At 47.4% G+C, this 13,566-nt stretch overlaps 1 pseudogene; it reads left to right on the top strand.

The window, feature by feature from the left end:
* The first annotated feature begins 4,915 nt into the window (after positions 1-4,915).
* On the top strand, positions 4,916-6,780 carry LOC147981455 (uncharacterized; annotated as a pseudogene).
* Positions 6,781-13,566: the final 6,786 nt, after the last annotated feature.

The raw sequence follows: 13,566 nt of genomic DNA, 5'->3' as shown, positions 1-13,566 counted from the left end.
TGCAGTGGGACCATTGATCATAGTAGCATGCCTCGTTGTTCTCTGTAAGCTCTGTTAGTTTTGCAATATCATGTACTGCGGTTACGGCTTGGGTTACACCAGGGCATGAAAGTAATCTTTCATCTATTTTTCTAATGATCCCATGCGTCCATGCTCCAGGCCCTTGAACTAACTGCATCATTCGTAGTTTGTTTCTTGTATTTCTGGGCATTACTGCCGAAATACAATAAGAACTGAAGATTTGCTTTGCAGCTTATAAATATTTGTGGCATGGTTGGCGGTTGCATATTTTGCCTAGCAGTTGTTCCTTGTATTTTGCTTTTACAGCAACGCAGAAGAGCTCACTCGATTTGACCCTATATCGAATGGTCACAAAAGGCTGACAAGGCTACCTAGAGTGCTTTAGATATATGCAGCTCGATCTACGGCCAAAACAGAGTTCAATCCAAGATGCTACTACCTCTGTCGTGGTTTATTGATCCTCTTAGTAGTATTTTGTGTCAAATTTTGACCATGGATTTAATTAGCAAAATGTTAATGCATGTCCCAAAAAATTATATCGTTGTAAACTATATTCAAATGCGAATGCAACAATATAATTTTCTATGACACATGTAAATATTTTGTCAGTTAAATATATGGTCATATTTTGGCACAAAATACAAAGAGGACCAATAAACCAGGACGGAGGTAGTAAAAATTTGATGTCAGAATTTTAGTGATTCTAAAAAATAATGTGCAACACCAAAATAGCACGAATAAGTGGGAGGGGAATTTTTGGTCTGCTATATGAAAAAACAATTTAGTAATTAAATAAAGGGTCAACAATTTCTGAAAATATTTTGAAATACACTTGGCCTTCCATTGTACTGGCAAAGAAAATTACTCACACAACAAAATCTCGTTGGCTTTTTCCAAAAAAAGGAAAAAAATGTAAAAATAGTGTGAATAATGACCTATAGTAGCAAATAATTTTGTTTTTTTACTCTGAAGTCAACATTGGCTCTAGTGCAAAAAAAAGTCAAGTTTATTGTAGAAAAACTTACAGACAATTTTTTATTTTTTAAATTATGAGGTGTATATACACGGAGAAACCAAAGGTTATTTTCCCATATGCAAATAGCTTTTTTGTTTAGACACACATGCAAATAGCTTAGCCTCACTTTCGAGAGCAACTAATTAACGAGAGCGTCGCAACGATCAGCGCCACTTGGCGCGCTTTCAGTCATTCGCCACGTGTCGTGCTCTGGACGCTCCCTCTAGATTTTATTTTATTTTTTTATTTTTCGCACGCGTTTTCGGCTTTTTAATGGATTTTTTCTAGTTTTTTTCCACTTTTTGATTTTTCACCGGTGTTCCCTAGCTTTTTGATCAAAAAAATTTCAATTTTTTTCCGCAAAAAACGCGTTTTTTCTCGCAAGAGTCACAGTTTTGCTTTCGCGAGAGGCACGGTTTTGCTTTCGCGAGAGTCATGGCCGTGCCTCTCAGAAATGGGAAAAAACGCATTTTCTGTTTTTTTGCTTTCGCGAGAGTCATGGTTTTCCTTTCGCGAGAGGCACGGTTGTGCTTTCACGAGAGTCGCGGCCGTGCTTCTCGGAAACGACAAAAAAACGTGTTTTCTATTTTTTTCGCGAGAGTCACGGTTTTGTTTCCGCGAGAGGTATGGCTGTGTTTTCGCGAGAGGCACGGCCGTGCCTCTCGCAAACGGGAAAAACATGTTTTTTTCGCGAGAGTCACGGTTTTGCTTCCGCGAGAGGCACGGTTGTGCTTCCGCGAGAGTCACGGCCGTGCCTCCTCGGAAACAAAAAAAACATGTTTTCTCTTCTTTTTTCATGAGAGTGCCGATTTTGCTTCCGCGAGAGGCACGGTTGTGATTTCGTGAGAGGCATGGGCGTGTCTCTTTCAAAAAGGAAAAAACCCGTGCTTCCGGTTCGGTTTTTTCGTCCGTTTTTTTTCATGAAAAAAAAGTTCATCAAAACCTATCTATATAGGATCTAGTTTTAAAGATCTCAATGCAAGGGATCCAACGGTGAAAGCGGTTTTAAGATTTGGATGCACGGTCTAAGAGATAAAACGTCTTGAATAAACGAATCTATGAAAAAAGGGAAAACTCCCGGATAGCGATAAGTGGCGCACATGCAGAGCGCGACTTGTCGCAACCTGGGGAAGTTGGAGTGATCTTCGCAACGAGTATTTCTCAACTAGTTTTGAGCGGTAAAGAAAAAGCGTTATTGATTATAAACCACAGAATATGGGATACAAATCGAATCATGGGGTTGGACGAGCCACAGGTGGCACCCCTGATCTAATGAAAGGGAAAATCTAGCAAGTTTGTATGTCTCTATATTGACTGAACGACTTTCATACATAAAATTGCAAGTAAAGTTAGCTGCTCTAACTCGAATCTCCTCGATGATAGCCCCATAGCGACCTCTACTGGCATTATTCAGATCCTGTATTGCTTGTTTTGCATCCGACAAGATAACAAAGTTTTGCACTCCCAGATCCTCAGCCAGCGGCAAAGCTTCCCGGCATGCAATGATCTCCAGTGTGGCTGGATCCTGCATACCATATATTAGTAGGGAAGAGCTATCCATATAATTTCCTTGGTCGTCCCGGTAGACAGCTGCTGCCGTCCACCTAGACCGAGCCATGCCTGCATCTACATGTATCTTAGCGTAGCCCGGGGGCGACGCCTTAGGTCGCGTGCTTCCAACCATTCTTGTTCGTGTACTCGGTTGTGCTGGGGATGGACACTTGATCGTATCAAGTTCAGAGATAAACCTATGGACGAACATGTGAGTAGCCTGCGGTCTTTGAAATATTCCTTCGTGAATCGCCTTCCTCCTTGCTGACCAAATCGCCCAAAGCGTTACAGCCATCTTCACAAAAAGTGCATGAGATAACAGATTCATCATTGTAAAGAGCCACAGTTTGGCTGAAGGTTCTGTCGTGCCTGCTATTTTCTGACCAATCTCTTCCTCTGTCAGCGCCCATATGCATCGAGACGTTGTGCATTCCAGCAGCGAGTGACGCCATGAATCCTGCACTCCACACAGCCCACACACACTCGATTGCGCCATGTTGCGGTGGGCACGAACATCATTTGTTGGTAGCGATTGTTTTGCAAGTCGCCATAAGAACATCCTCACTTTCCCTGGTACTGGAGTGTGCCAAAGTTTCTTCCAATCCCCGCTTTCTCTGTTCGTGGTCGACGACCCTGTATTTCCTTCCAGCCATGCTTCCCTTCTCTTCCTGATCGAGACCAACATGTTGTATGCAGATCTGACAGTAAACAATCCCTTGTTCTCAAAATTCCATGCCAAGCTATCTTGTACGTTTCTCGTGCAAATTGGAATGCTCAGGATTGGCTGAATGTCAATGTGGAGGAATACTTCTTGGAGACGCTGAACATTCCATCTTGCAGACGTAGCATCTATAAGTTCCGACACTAGAGATGGTGGGTTGTGTATTAAACAACCGTATGGCCTCATCATTTCATCTCTTGGGATCCGGTTTTCTTCCCATATGCTTGTTTCTGCCCCGTTACCAATCCTTCGAATGAGACCCATATTTAGTACATCATGCCCTTCGAGGATTGCTTGCCACACCTGGCTCGGATGCGATCCTAAACTTGCCTTGAGGATTGTAGTAGTTGGGAAGTAAACACTTTTCAGAATTCGCGCACTTAGTGTCTCCGGGCTCTGCAAGATCCTCTACACTTGTTTTGCAAGTAGCGACAAGTTGAACAGTTCAAAGTCCTTAAACCCTAGCCCGCCCATTGCTTTTGGCTGGGTCATCTCCTTCCAAGACACCCAATGTGGTTTTCGCTGACCATTCTTGCTACCCCACCAAAACTTTCTGATCATCATGTTTAGGTTTTCACAGAGTCCTCGGGGCAGCTTAAAACAGAACATAGAAAAGACGGGTATGGCTTGAGCTACCGCTTTGACCAGCACTTCCTTCCCCGCAGAAGACATTGTTCTTTCAATCCATCCCTTAATTCTGCTCCATAGGCGATCCTTCAAATACTTAAAAGCACCATTTTTAGATGATCCCACATCCGAAGACATGCCTAGATATTTTTCGTTTAGTGTCTCATTGGGCACTTGAAGTAGCCCCTTGATCTCACCTCTTACACTCTCCGGTACTCCTTTACTGAAATAAATAGAGGATTTATCATAGTTTATTCTTTGTCCCGTGGCCTGACAATAGATATCCAAAACCTGGTGCACCTCCGATGCTCCCACACTATTAGCCTTGAAGAACAGCAGACTATCATCAGCAAATAAAAGGTGGTTTACTCTTGGCGCCGTAGGAGCCACTTGCAAGCCACATAGATTGGATGACTCATCTTTGGATTTTAAAAGGCACGAAAGGCCCTCTGGTGCTATCAAGAACAAATATGGAGAGATTGGGTCCCCTTGGCGAATACCCCTTGATGGCATGAATTCCTGTAATTTCTTTCCATTGAACAGAACAGAGAAGGTGACCGAGTTTATAAGATTCATTACTATACCGACCCACCTTTCTGTGAAGCCCAACTTAATCATAATTGCTTTCAGGTAGTCCCATTCCACTCTGTCATAAGCTTTCATCATATCTAACTTTAAAGCACAATGTTGGTTTTTCTTTACCTTGTTCCTTTTCATAAAGCACAATGTTGGTTTTAGTACTCCTCAACTAGTGATTTCGCTCGCTTTCTCTCTTTCTTCTACAGCAGCCCAAACAGCAGCAGATACAATAGGGCACACATTTTTCCTGTCCCCGGTAGTCAGCCCATGGGCCGGTAGTAGTAGCACACAACCCTCAATCTCCGTGATTCCTCCCCAAATCGGCCGCCGCCACCTCACTCTCTTCTCCACCCGCCGCCTCCCTCCTCCTCTCCCGCGGGCGGCCTCCCTCCTCTCCAGCCATGGCCGCCCCTATTCCCCCGCCTGCGAAGAGGAAGAAGGAGGGCCCGATTCGTCTGGAAACCTTGCCGCTCCTTATGGCCGCAGGCTGGTCCGCCCTCCCGCCCGACCTCGTCCGCCGCGTCCAGGGACGGAGCCAGAAAATAAAGATAGGGGGGCAAGAACTTGAGGTGTAAAAATCATAGGATACATATATATAGATACATAATATAGTACATATTGGAAGATCTAAGGTTGATTTCATATGTGCCGTGTTCACCCAGCTAACCAACGGCACGCCAAATTTTGGTGGAGGGAAGGACGATCAATGCCTCGTTAAAACAAATTGATTTTGTAAACGGGATGAGGTAATGGAGCTGGGGAGACCCAAGTAATTCGATCACAACTGAACAGTGGCTATCAAACTCATCAATGCCAAATAATTAGTCGGGCACTTCAAGGCTCTTATCTAAACATGCCCTAGATAATCAAAGATTACATAGCTATTAATTCAAAATTTGATTTAGGAGACAGTATCAAAGATCGAAATTTTCTAGCTAGTTGTCAATATGTGTAGTTCTACGACTACACGTCTACGATTTGAAAGATGCGAATGAATATGATGATAAAAATAAACTAACCGATTTTATCATTTGGTCGAGCTCCTCCGTGCGGCCGGCCGGCGGCCAGAATGCAGCGTATATTAACAGGAGGCGCTTGTATATCTCATTCCTTTCTGAACGGAGAGATTCGATAGACGATTTGGCACCTTGGCGGCCAGCGGCAGCCTCGAACGCAGAAGCAGATTGGAAAGGAAGCGATTAGACGATTAAAGGAGATCTAAACTGTGTGTACGAGCGTATTGTTTCCGTTGTGGGCTGCTTTCCTTTTTTTCATTTCCTGGTAATTTGGGCCTTTTGCATGCAATTGCTTGGAAAAGGTACACGGGCCCTAGATTTTCTCTTTTTTGTTTCTCTCATATAGAACATGTATTTGTACTTCAACTTTGCAGCACAACAAAGCTTTCTATATAGAATGTGGGATAAAACTTACAGATTTTTTGGTCCAACATAAATATACAAAATGAGATTTGTTTGATTAAAAAAAATCTTATTTTTCATATTTATGTCGGACAAAAAAATCTGAAAGTTTTATCTCACATTCTAGTTACAAAGTTATGTTGTACTGCAAAGTTTGAAGTTCAAGACATGTTTTATATGAGAGGAACAAAAAAGAGAAAATTCCATGTAATAAGGTAGTTGTGTAGCACAGATCTCAAAGCAACATTGGAGTGCTAGGATAGTGAGGCCCGGGTGCATAACCTCACAAAATCTGCATTCGGGCAAAGCAAGTCACACGCAGTTATAGCGAGAGAATTTAGCGAGCAAACTGATCGCTATCAAGGGGGCGATGCGATCGTCGGGGGGGGGGGGGGGTCTCGCCCCCCTTGAATCCGTCCCTGGCCGCGTGGCCGACTCCCTCCTGGCCACCAACGACATCGACTGCTACATGGACTGCCGCGCCGTCTGCTCCGGCTGGCGCGCCGCCACCGACGACCCCAGGAGCGCCGCCTCCTATCCCCGCTTCCGCCTGCACCACTGGATCGTCCTTGACGAGGTCTTCCCGAGCCAAGGAGAAGAGATGCTCCTGCTAAATATCGACACCGGCCGCTTCCTCCGCAACAAGTTCCCGCCGCGCAGCGTCAGCGATTACTACATCGTGGCCACCACCCCCACCGGCTACTTGGTCCTGGCGGAGAAAAACCCTCCTCACGTGGCCCGCGTCCTCAACCCTCTCACCCAGCGTCGTCGTCCGTTTCTTGGCGCCCGTGCCCCCCGAGATCTATGCAACCATTGGTAGAAAAAGGGCCTATAGTCCCGGTTCTTGAACCTGGACTAAAGGGTCGGTACTAATGCCCTGACCCTTTAGTCCCGGTTCAATCCAGAACCGGGACTAAAGACCCTCCACGTGGCCGGTCCACCTTTAGTCCCGGTTGGTAACACCAACCGGTACTAAAGGAAATTTTCTGAATTTTTTTTGAATTTTTTTTATTTTCAAATTTCTGAATTATTTTAACCTCTAATCTCTAATCACCCCTCATCACTGCTCAATTTAATCTCTAATCACCCCTCATCAATCCAAATCATCTAACTTTCCGGACGGTCACCCATCCTCCCACTCCCCCAGCCTGAGCACGCTTAACTTCCGGGTTCTATTCTCCTTCGTTTCCAAGTCTGCACTCGTTGTTTTCCTGACAATAGTAAGATGTCAATCCTATTAACACTCAGGAGTTTAGCTTGAGCATGAAGTCACACATTTCACTGTTTGAGTTTGAAACTATTAAAAAACAATAATTTTTTAGTAACACTAATATTTCTTGAATAAGTAGTTTGACCATTATTTGACCACAGTTTGACCATAGTTTGACCAGATTTGACCAAAATTCAAAAAAGCTGAAATAATTATTTAATAACACTAATATTCTTGAATAATTATTTAGTAACACTAATACTTCTTGAATAAGTAGTTTGACCATAGTTTGACCAGATTTAATGAAAATTTAAAAAAACTGAAATTTGAGCATAACTTCTTTTCTTTTTGGAATTTGAGGATTCTACAAATTTGCAAACAGGCCGTAGGCGGTCTCCATCGGATGTAACTTTTCGAGTAGATGATTTTTCATATAAAAACTTTTTAATCCGAGTTCGTATGCAAAAGTTATGCCCATTTTACAAATTCCAGAGAAATTTTGTAAATAAAGTTGGAATTCATATTTGTAAATTTTCCCAACAACTAGACCACATATCACATGGGAAACTTATTTTATTTTATTTTTTTGACATTTCCATTATTTTCTTTTGTTTTTTTTAAAACTGAAAAGGCGGTCCGGGGGGGGGGAGTTTGAAAATGGGACCTTTAGTACCGGTTCGTGCCATGAACCGGTACTAATGCCTGAAAGCCCATTAGTCCCGGTTGGTGGCACCAACTGGGACTAAAGGTCTAACCTTTAGTACCGGTTGGTGCCACCAACCGGGACTAATGGGCATCGCACCCTTTAGTCGCGGTTCGTGGCACGAACCGAGACTAAAGGGCCCAGGTGAACCGGGACTAATGCCTTAGCCGCACGAACCGGGATAAATGCACCCATTGGTCCCGGTTCTGGACTGAACCGGGACTAATGGGATTACCCGGCCTGGACCAAAGCCCCATTTTCTACTAGTGAACATAACTAACATTTTACATGTAAATTTCTCTTTTTTGTTTCTCTCAACATGTCTTGAATCTTAAACTTTGCAGCACAATAAAGCTTCCTAACTAGAACATGAGATAAAACTTTCATATTTTTTGGTCCGACATAAATACTAAAAACAAGTTTTTTAAAACAAAAAAATCTTAATTCGTATATTTATGTTGGACGAAAAAATCTGAAAGTTTTATCTCAGATTCTAGATAGAAAGCTTTGCTGTGCTGCGGAAGTTTGAAGTTCAAAACATGTTCTATATGAGAGAAACAAAAAAAGAGAAATATGATTGTACGAATCGCGATGCGGAAAATGGATGGCTAGGATAGACGGGCCTGGGTGCAGCTGCTCTACCCCCCCCCCCCCCCTCCCCCCCCGCCCCGAGGTGGGATCCGCCTCACCTTGTTCTGTGACTCATCTCACAAATTTTACTGGGCCGGCCACAAAAATAATAGTTTCCTCGTCCGCGAGCCGAAGCAAGCAGTTTACAATTTCGTGCGAAAGGCGGCCATGGGCAGTGTCTCCGCAAATGATGCAAAAGACCTCCTCAAGGCAACTGCTAGTTTACACAGTGTGTCGATGGCAATCGACATCATGTTTTTTTCCAGTGGGTTTGCCTAGACATATGTTTGTCACGAATGTCAAGGGATCGATCTCTGTTTTTAAAAAGGAGACAGGTAAGATTGTGGCTTTGGACAGCATCAGCAACTATGCCATCTTCATTGGTCACCAGAGGTCCCTGGCCATCGATGCCAACAAGTTCTCAGGCATCAAGGCAAATTACTCTTTGCTGTCTTAATTACTACACTGAAATTCTGGGTTTGTCCGCTCAAATCTGCAAGTGCAACATCAAGGACAGGAAAGTAGAGAGGATCTGTGATACTGCCGATTTCATGAAGCACGACAAGCAGTTTGTCCTGGTCGCTGACCGTCCTTGGACGATCATTCACCTTCTCTCCAGCTACACCATCAACATCCCGGAGTCTTAGTTGGCCTTGCAACATATTCCATAAGATGCTGGCAGGTCTTCGTTCAACTCCGGGGATAGAAGGCCATGTAATTCTTCCTGTTTCCCTTCTAGTCAATTGTTTAGTTATTTTGGTTATGCCTTGCCTGGCTGAGTTTGAGAAACATGTTAATTCTATGTTAGATCACCTGTAGTGGAACTACTCTTTGCTGTCTTAATTACTGGTGCTTGGTATCAACATAATGCTACATCTACTGTGCTTGATGCTATCTTATTTAGGTGTCTCTACGTGTTCTTCTCTTGTATTTCTACTTCTTAGCAATGCAGTCTGGTGGTTAATTTTCTGGCAGTAGTAAATGTTGGCCCAAATTTTGCCAACTTCTGAATTATCTCCTGCAATGGGACCATTTATCATAGTAGCATGCCTCGTTATTCTCTGTAACTTCTGTTAGTTCTGCAATATCATGGACTGGGCAAGACAAGGTCTGTCTAGCTGCTATACGGTGCGGCTTGGGCTTACAACAGGGTATGAAAGTAATCTTCCGTCTATTTTTCTAATGCTCCTATGCGTCCATGCTTCCAGATGGCAACGGGGACGAAACCCATCGGGTTTTGCCTTCCCAAACCCATCCCCACGAGAAAATCACAAACCCGTCCCTGTCCCCATCACCGTGCGCGGGGCTAGTTTTCCGCCCGTCCCCTAAACCCATCGGGTTTCGGAGAACCCGCGGGGAACCCACGAGAAAATCAAAATATTTAAACAAACATAGTGGCGACAAAGAATAACATTTCAACAGCAAAATAAGCACATTTCAGCAGCATAACTAGAGAAAATTTCAACAAAAAACAACCCGACTTGGGACATGAAGAGGCCACCATTGAGTTCGTCACCGGTGGCGACGCCCTTTCTCCAGATCAGACCGGCGGCAGGGGAGAAGACGTGGAGGGAGGAGGCTCGCCGATGCAGATCGTGGTCGGCGGATCTTGCGAGATGGGATCGAGCCAGGCGGTGCCTGGGGTCCTAGGTTTATGGTTAGGTATTATGTGGGAGAGAGAGATGAGGGCTCGAGCGAGGGGGAAAGGAGCGGGCGATATTGGCTGTTTGGCCTTCGACACTAGGGGGTGGGGGGCTCGGTAGTTTTGGGTTGGGCCGCGCAGGAGCACTAGTTGGTAAAAAAATGTATTTTACCGGGTTTGCCGGGTTTCGGGTTCGGGGACTACCAAAACGGGTGCAAACCCACGAAATGTGTCGGGTTGTATAATGTGCCCAACAACAGCCCCGCGCGGATGAAAAGACGCCCATCCCCGTCCCCTAATAGGGTAAAAACCCGCGGGGACGCGGGTTTCGGGGCCCTGTTGCCATCTTGATCCATGCTCCAGCCCCTTGAACTAATTGCATTTGTAGTCACTAGTAGAAAAAGGGTCAAACGTGAAGCACATTAGTGCCGGTTTGATTTTGGCCCGGTACTAATGGTACCATTAGTGCCGCTTCGAACGGATTTGCATCAATGCCGGTTCGTGTTGAACCTTTAGTACCGGTTCGTGGCACGAACCGGTACTAAAGGGGTGGTGGCAGGCTGGCGTCAGGCCGGGGCCCCATGATCACCTTTAGTACCGGTTCGTGGCACGAACCGGTACTAAAGGTCTAACCTTTAATACCGGTTCGTGCCATGAACCGGTACTAAAGGGGTCTGACCTATAGTACCGGTTGGAGACACAAACCGGGACTATAGGGCAATTTTCAAACTTGAAAAAATCATAACTAAATCATCCTAATTCAGAAAAATACATATAATATATCAAAATTTGCAAAACAAAAAGATTGATCCGCTGAATAATTCTAACAGTTTATTCTAACAGTTTATTGTTCAATTGAAGGAGGGTTAATTGAATATAGTTGCAGGACACATAATTCTAACAGTTTATTGTTTAACTGATGGAGGAAGATTCAGAAATGGCAAAAAATGGGCCAAAATTGCAAAAACAAATAAAAAACACCAGATTGCGTTGCTAAGAAGTCATGCAAGAGGGAAGAACAAGTGCAAACACGATAGATGTAGCGTTAGATTGATGCCATGTACTAAATTAAGAAACCTTACAGTAGTTTCACCACCGGTGATATAAACTAGACTTCAAGAGTCAACCTGTTTCTTGCCTGGAACAAGTCAAGGCAAAACACTGATAACTCAGAACAGGAATGCAGTATACACGAAAGTAAAACATCTGAATCTACAACCCTGTCTTCGAAACAGCAACTCAATATTGTGTCAGATTTTTTCCCCTCATATCCAAAGCACGTCTTAAATCTTAAGCCCTTAGGGCATCTCCAGCCGTTGGCCCCCCAGGGGGCGTCTAAAAGCGCCGTCTGGGGGTGAGCCGGCGCAAAAAATGGCTCTGGGGGCGAGTCGGTCCCCGGCCGTCGGCCCCCAGGACCGTCCCCAGGCGCATATTAAAATAATAAAAAAGAACCGTTCGGCGAAGTTATGATAAAAACTAGTTAAATTTCGGTCAAACATGGCAAATTTCGGCGAAATTCGCGCATTTTCATTACATTAACCTAATCTAAAAAAGAAAGGGGCTGAAGTCGTCGCCGCCGTCACCGCCATCGTCGTCGTCGGCCTTCTCCTCCTTGACGCGGGCGCCCCTGCTGGACCCCTGCCCGGCGTCGCCATGGCGGACTGGTGGCGGCGCATCGTCGTCGTCGCTGTCGCAGATGACGACGACTCCGCCTTCGTCGCGGCCGCGTCGACGTTCCGCGAAGCGAAGCAGGGGGGCGCGCTGGCGCTCCTTCGCCTTCTCCAGGCGCTCCTTCTCCATCGCTATGGAGTCCCTGCGCGCCCATTCCAGGGCCACTTCGTCGTTGTCGAGCTCCGTCGTCACCGGCGCGGCCGACTCCTTCTTCACCGGCGCGAGCCCCGGCTCCTTCTTCACCGGCGCGAGCCCCGGCTCCGTCTTTGGCTTGACGAAGCGCGGAGGAGGAGCCAACGAGGAGGCGCGCCGGCCGCCCTCGTTGATGACGATGCCGGCGCTGCGGGTGCGCCGGCCGAGCGGCGTCTCCGCCGCGGGCTCGGCCTTGACGCCGAGCAGGGCCGGAGTGCCGGAGGAGTGCGATGAAGATCGGAAGGAGGAAGAAGAGGAGGAGGAACCGAACCTCCTTGGCGCCCATCGCCCGGCGCGTCGGTGCTGCGCCAGGGCGGCCGCCCTCGCTGGGTACGCCAACAGCGGGTCGTTGCCGCCCTCGAGGTACATCAGCACGCCCTCGAGTGTGCGGCCGGGGACGCCCCACCACAGGTGGCGGCCCTCGCTGTTCTGCCGTCCGCCAACCACCGGCGCGCCGTTGATGGACGCGAAGCGCTGCTGCTGGCGGCGCTCGAAATACGCCGCCCAAGCCGCGTGGTTGTCGGCGGCGTACTGGGGGAGGGAGAGTTGGGCGTCGGTGAGGGAGGCGCGCACGACCTCGACTTCCTCGGCGAAGTACATCGGCTTCGCCACGGCGTCGGGCAACGGGGGAATGGGCACTCCGCCGGCGCTGGGCCTCCACCCCGTCGGCCCGACGCGCATGTCCGGCGGTGCCGGAATGTTCGCCTGGAACAGGAGCCAGGACTCCTGTTCGTGGAGCGAACGGTGGCCGAAGCCGTTGGCCGCCGCCTCGTCTCCGGGGTAGCGTTCCGCCATGGCGACGGGCTCGGGAGAGGTAGAGAGATAGAGGGAGGGGCTGGGCGGTGGTGCTCGGGAGAGGTAGGGAGAGGGAGGAGTTGGGCGGCGGCGAGGGGTGGGGCTGGTGTGGGCACAGGCGAGTGCAGGCCACCGGCTATATAGCCGCGCCGCACCCGTGTGTACGCGTGCGAGGGTGGGGAGGCGTCGGCGCGCCGTCCCGTGACGCGCCGCCCGTGGCGACAAAGAATGACATTTCAACAGCAAAATAAGCACATTTCAGCAGCATAACTAGAGCAAATTTCAACAAAAAACAAGCCGACTTGGGACATGAAGAGGCCACCATTGAGTTCGTCACCGGTGGCGACGCCCTTTCTCCAGATCAGACCGGCGGCAGGGGAGAAGACGTGGAGGGAGGAGGCTCGCCGATGCAGATCGTGGTCGGCGGATCTTGCGAGATGGGATCGAGCTAGGCGGCGCCTGGGGTCCTAGGTTTATGGTTAGGTATTATGTGGGAGAGAGAGATGAGGGCTCGAGCGACGGGGAAAGGAGCCGGCGATACTGGCTGTTTGGTCTTCGACACTAGGGTGTGGGGGGCTCGGTAGTTTTGGGTTGGGCCGCGTAGGAGCACTAGTTGGTAAAAAATGTATTTTACCGGGTTTGCCGGGTTTCGGGTTCGGGGACTACCAAAACGGGTGCAAACCCACGAAATGTGTCGGGTTGTATAATGTGCCCAACAACAGCCCCGCGGGGACGAAAAGACGCCCATCCCCATCCCCTAATAGGGTAAAAACCTGTGGGGACGCGGGTTT

Source organism: Triticum urartu, chromosome 3A (genome assembly GCF_056163025.1).
Source record: "Triticum urartu cultivar PI428250 chromosome 3A, HENAU_Tu73, whole genome shotgun sequence".
In the NCBI taxonomy this organism is placed as follows: domain Eukaryota; kingdom Viridiplantae; phylum Streptophyta; class Magnoliopsida; order Poales; family Poaceae; genus Triticum; species Triticum urartu.
This window is presented reverse-complemented; position numbering and strand designations above follow the sequence as displayed.